The sequence below is a fragment of the Dipodomys ordii genome, unplaced genomic scaffold (assembly GCF_000151885.1).
Source record: "Dipodomys ordii isolate 6190 unplaced genomic scaffold, Dord_2.0 Scaffold13, whole genome shotgun sequence".
NCBI lineage: Eukaryota > Metazoa > Chordata > Mammalia > Rodentia > Heteromyidae > Dipodomys > Dipodomys ordii.
Window position 1 is genome coordinate 23737490 of NW_012267229.1, and position 6243 is coordinate 23743732.

Here is a 6243-nt window from a genome sequence, read left to right on the forward strand (position 1 = left end):
CTGTTCATAAACCAGAGGACAGTTGTCTTCTTTCCCATCAGCCCTGCTCCATCCACCTCTCACCACAGCGTGTCACCCTTCATTTTGGGTCTCTGGCAATGGCACAGCCTGGAATCTGAACAATGTCATGGGAAATGCTCAGTGTACAGAAAGGGCCTCCTTAGTCTGGGCTCAGCCCCTTCCTGTATGCCCGTCCAGCCCATCATCTATCCTGCATCTGCTCTAATCATGGTGCCCTCTCTGGACCTGTCTAGAGTGGTGTGGTGACTAAACTGGTGAGTGGAGGTCTGGCAAAGGGGGCAAAGATTTTCCTGAGTAGTTGGATATGGAGAGGGATGGAAGAGAGTTTGACCTTAGCTCTTTGCTGCCTCTGCTGGCCAAGCCTAGAAAAAGTAAGAGCCTCCCTGTTTCTTGCCCTTTGCCTCCTACTTACTTAACCCTGTCCTGTTTTATTAGGAATTGATCTGAGAGTTGTCACCTCCTCTCTTGTTAACAGAATTTTTTTTTTGTAGAGCTGGGAAGGTGGCTCAGTGGTAGAGTGCTTGTCTTGCATGCATGAGGCCCTGGGTTCCATTCCTCAGCACCATATAGGCAAAAAGAAAAAAAGCCGGAAGTGACGCTGTGGCTCAAGTGGTAGAGTGCTGGCCTTGAGCTGAAGAGCTGAGGGACAGCGCCCAGGCGAGTTCAGGCCCCACGACCGGACCCAAAAAAAAAAAAATTTTTTTGTGTGCCAGTAGTAGGGCTTAAACTCGGAGCCTGGGCATTGTCCCTGAGCTATTTTCACTTGAGGCTGATGCTCTGCTTCTTGAGTCAGACCTCCATTATTTGGCTTTTTGATGGTTAATTGGCAATTAGAAATCTTGCAGACTTTCCTACTTTGGCTGGCTTTGAATCTCAATCTTCAAATGTTTGCTTCCTGAGTAGCTAGGATTACAGGTGTGAGCCACCTGTGTCTGACGCAAATAATCTAATTTTAATCGATGTAGACGTCACTTTAAAAGAATATAAAAACTGGGCCTAGTTATCTTTATCTTACACAAAACTTTTATAAAAATTGATAAAGGGCTGATATTCAACACCATCTATGAAGATCATTACCACTTCTACTCAATGCCCCCAAGGGGTGGGATTGGGGGGGAGGGAAGGTTGGCCAGCATTAAGAATGGCATCAAAGGCTGGGAATGTGGCTCAATGCTAGAGTGCTTGCCTAGCATGCATGAAGCCTTGGGTTCAGTTCCTCAGTAGCATGTAAACAGAAAAAAGCCAGAAGTGGCTCTGTGGTTCAAGTGGTAGAGCAAAAAGAAGCTCAGGGTCAATGAGTTCAAGGACCAGGACTGGTAAACACACACACACACACAATGGCATCAGTGGCTCGTGCCTGTAATCCTCACTACTCAGGAGGCTAAGATCTGATGATCACGCTTTGAAGCCAGCCCAGGCAGCAAAGTCTGTGAGACTCTCAGGTCCAATAAACTACTCAGAAAAAGCCAGAAGTGACACTGTGGCTCAAGTGGCAGAGCACAAGCCTTCAGCTCAGGAACAGTGCCCAGGCCCTGAGTTTAAGCCCCAGGACTAGAAACAAAAAAAGGAGAATGGCATCAAGTTGAAGAGGAAAAGTACAAATTATTATTTACAGACGATAAGACCAGAAAACACACCAAAGAAATAATGTTCAGCAATGGGAAAGGAGAGTATGCTAACTAGGTAAAGACTGAGACCAAAAGACATGTGTGCTTCTTTTAGCAACAACCCAAAAGAAATAACCATGAAGTACCTGCCTGATGCACAAGGCTCTGGATTCCATTCCCAGTATAAGAGACAGACAGGCAAGGAGAGAGAGACCTCTATATTGATGAGAAACACAACAAGATCAAGATAAGGATGGGTTTGGTAAGCCTACTGGGTCCGGTAGTGGACGTGGCTGGGAGGTGCTTGGGTTTCTTCCAGGCCCTCCTAGATCAGAACAGAGACAAAGGCCAACCCCCTCCCCTGCCCTGCACTGGGGCCTCTTCCCTCTCTCCTTCACATAGCCAGGCTTGGTCAAAGCCAGCACTTCTCAGCCAGGACTCAGCCACTCACCCTGATAGCACGATGATGCCCGTGCCAGCTCTCCAGGTCCTGCTGGTGCTCAGCCTAACACCACAGCTGGTGCTTGGGAGCCTCAAGCAGTACTTTCTGAGTAGGTTCTGGGTCTGGGCCCAGGGGAAGGAAGCAGGCTCTGTGGAGAAAAGAGGATTCAATAGTCCAGAACATTTTGTTAGAAAAATAGAGAGTCAAAACCTGGGGCTAGGAAGGTGGCTCGGTGGTAGAGTTCAGGCTTCACAACCAACAACAACAAAAAAAAAAAGAGTCCAAAGCTTTATAGTCAGCAAGATTTAGGTCTGATTTAGAGCTGGTGTTTGATAACTGCATAACTTTTGGCAAAGTGTCTGGGGCTTAGGTTTTAGCCTCATAACGAACGGATAGAATGCTATGAAGATAGTTGGGAGAAGAACCAAATGATGTATATGGACATAGAGCACTCTTATAAGCCATGGTGAGTGCCTAGAAAGAATTACTGTAAATACTATCGGTTGTCAACACAACTATTTTTATTTTTCTCTAACCATAGAAAGGAAGCAAGGCACTAGAGAATAAGGAAAAGCTGAATCTTTATATCCCATTCTGAAATTCTTACCTTTCTCACGATGAAAGAGCCACTTGGATAACTCACCTGTTGCTTTCTAACCTAGTGCCTTCAATTAGTTGTGTGGCTTGTGTGTGTGTGTGAGAGAGAGAGAGAGAGAGAGAGAGTGTGTTGATGTTGAGACTTGAACTCTAGGCCAGGATGCTGTCCCTTAGCTTTTTCACTCAAGCCTGGCAATGACTGCAGCCACAACTCCACTTCCAGCTTTTTTCTGGATAATTAACAATAAGTCTCATGGACTTCCTGACTGGGCTGGTAGATCTCAGCCTCCTGAGTAGCTAGGATTACAGATGTGAGCCACTGGCTACTGGAGATCTTCATTGTTAACCAAAACTCCCACTTCTTCCTATACACAAACAACCTAGGTTAAGTTGTCTGTAGGATAAATTATTACCGAGAGACTGTAAGACTTGCTCAAGGCCACACTGTGAGTCAGTACTGAGACACACACATACCATACCTACCCTTGAAATGGACCTAAGTTCTACAGAGATATAGCATCTGACCTACAAGGGTGGTGAATAGCCGATGGGTTCAGGATGCTGCTGTACTTTGATCAAGTACATAAATCCTGATGTTCTATTCAGAACTCATCGGAAGACAGTAGCTGAGAACAGAGCAGAACAGGATTCTCCTCACTGGAACCACATGGGGCAGTGTATAGGGAGGTGAGGGCGGTAGGTTCCAGGGCTTTGACTGTGTTACTCCAGCCTGGTGTTTATGCCCTTCACTTCCCTATTCTCCGTTCCAGGGCAGATTTTGGAACCTCCACCCTGCAGATCGAAACCGGAGAACTGTTTCCACTTCTGTACAACACAGGAGGAATGCCCAGAAAATCTTCAGTGCTGCTCTTCTTACTGTGGAATAGTCTGTTCATTAAATAAGTTCCAAGGAATCAAAAAGTGAGGAGCTTCCCCAATGTAGTCCTGATCACCAACTACTAGGATGGTTCTTTTATCTTTATTGCTCTTGCAAGGTGATGGCATTTTCTAGCAAAGATACTTTCCCTCAGAAGTTCTGATTCAAAGAGCTCTCCTCCACTCCCAATCTACCTTGCACATTCTCTATCACCATGTCTGTGAATCTCCTCCTCTGTACACACCCACAAATGCTCCTTCCACTTCAACCCCACAATCTACCTTTACCCCTGGGCCTGCCTGGAACACTGTATGTGGACATACAAGAGTCACCAAACCCCAAAGGAAATATCTGTCCTCTAGTCTTATTTGTTCTTGATTCACCAAGTGTTATCTAGAGCTCCCCAGTGTTCTTAAGATCTGGAAGTCCAGCTCCAGAGAAGCTGTGGCTGATTGTTTAGATATTGCCACTAACTCTGAGTCTTCTAAAGAGAGAGTACTCTGGGACAGAAAAAGACCATCTGAGGGCTGAGGAGATGTGTGGCCCCCAGTCTGGGGTGTGAGTACATCTTCCCATCGCCTTTAGCCAGACAACTCCTCTCTTTTGCCTTTCTCTTTCTGATGAATTAAAATGGGAATGGTTTGTTCTTGCCTTTTGAAGCCCAGATAAATTGTCAGAAAACCCACAGCTGGAGATTCCTCCAAAGAGCTTCTTGAGAGTTTTAACTGTCTTGTTCTCTCTTGTAGTCCTTGCCCTGAGCAACAGAGTACCCTACATGTAAGAAAAATGTAGAGAACTGGGCACAAGTAGCTCATGCCTGTAATCCTAGCTACTCAGAAGACTGAGATCTGAGGATCTCGGTTCAAAACCAGTCCAGGCAGGAATGTGCATGAGACTCTTATTTCCAATAAACTACTCAGAAAACCAGAAGTGGCACTGTGGCTCAAGTGGCAGAGCACTTGCCTTGAGCTGAAGAGCTCAGGGACAGAGCCCAGGCCCAGAGTTCAAGCCCCATGACAGACAAAAAAAAAAAAAGAAAGAAGAAAAAGAAAAATGTAGAGTGATGAGTGTGGGTCTAATGCTAACTTCCCAGACTCAAATCTTGGATCTTCTAGTTTGTTGTTTTAGTTTTGTGTTTGACTCAGGGCCTCATGCTTATGAGGCAGCAACTCTACCACTTGAGCCTTGTCTCAAGTTTGTTTGTTTGTTTGTTTGTTGCTTTAACTTTCCAGTAGGTTCTTCAGTTTCTTGTCCAAGGCTGGCCTTGGACTGTAATCCTCCTGCCTATGCTGATGGGTTAGCTTGGATTGCAGACACCGTGCTATCATGTCTGCCTTATTTGTTGAAATAGAGTCTCACTAAACCCTACTAATCTCTGCCTCTTGAGCAGCTGGGATTACAGGTGTATACCACCACGCCCAGCCCTCTGATTCTACCATTTCTTAGCTGAGTGACCTCACACAAATTAACCTCTCTGGGTACCAGCTTCCTCATCAAGAGGGAAACAGTAATAGTGAGGTTGAAATGAGCAGACCATAGAAGCTTTATTGTTTGCCCCATAGTAATTGATCAGTAAATTTTAGTGGTTATACAAGCACTGCATTGGAAAGAAGAGGTAAAGGAAGATGACCCTCAGTTGTCAGTCCTCTTGAGGCTCTGCCTTCCAGGCTGCCAGAGATTCCAGCCTCATAGTCTACTTTCAATGGTGGAAGGAACATAAAGTAACCATTGTATCTCCAGGAATAAAATTGCTCTCGCTAACATTTGAAAATACTTTTCTTCTACAAGGATCAAGCAAGAGAGATCCGGGAGGCATTATGTCTGACCACTGAGGCATGTTCCACCCAAGCCTGCTGTAAGTATGGGGTTCGCCTGGCTCTCTTGGTGTGAGGTCTCCTGGAGATGCTCCTTTTCCCCTTCCAGCTTCTCCAGGAACAACCCATGTCCACACAAGGTCAGATTCACTTTGCTGATGCACAGACTGCTCATCCTCCCTTATTTCCTTCCAGCTTCTGATTTTGCATTCCCTGGGAAGGGCGCAGTCTAAGGGAGTGGTGGAACACAGAACAGAACAGAAAAGGGAAACAGAGCCATGGCCCGAGGGGAGCAGAGGGAAGGCTCTGCCAAGGAACAATATCTTCCGGCCTCCAGGTTGACGTGCCCTGGAGGCAAATTAAGACCTTCATGCTCCGTGGGACCTTGGATAGCTCACTGTACCTGTCTGAGCAGCTAACTCCTGGGGTGAAAAGCAAAGAAACATCATGCCTTGGAGGGTCACAAATGGAAGAACTTAGTCACTGCAAAGACTGGACCAAGATTAGAAGCTGCCAGCAACTCACATAATGACATCACTCTTTCCAGATTCCAGAAGTTTCTTCTTTCTTTAGAAGATTGGGGGGGTCTATTTTCTTACTTTATTGGGGTTACAAAAATGATAAACAGCCAGGTGCTGGTGCTTTACACCTGTAATCCTAGATACTCAGGAAGCTGAGATCTGAGGATAGAGGCTCAAAGACAGCCCTGGTAGAAGTCTGTAAGATCCTTTTTTCCAATGATAAAATTACCACCAATCAATACTCATTCCTCTCTTCTGTGATACTAATTTCCTCATGACCCCTGACCTGCCGCAGGAGGGACTATCCAGAAAAATCTACAAGCTCCAGAAACTGACCAAATGTGGTTCAAGTTTACCTGAATGA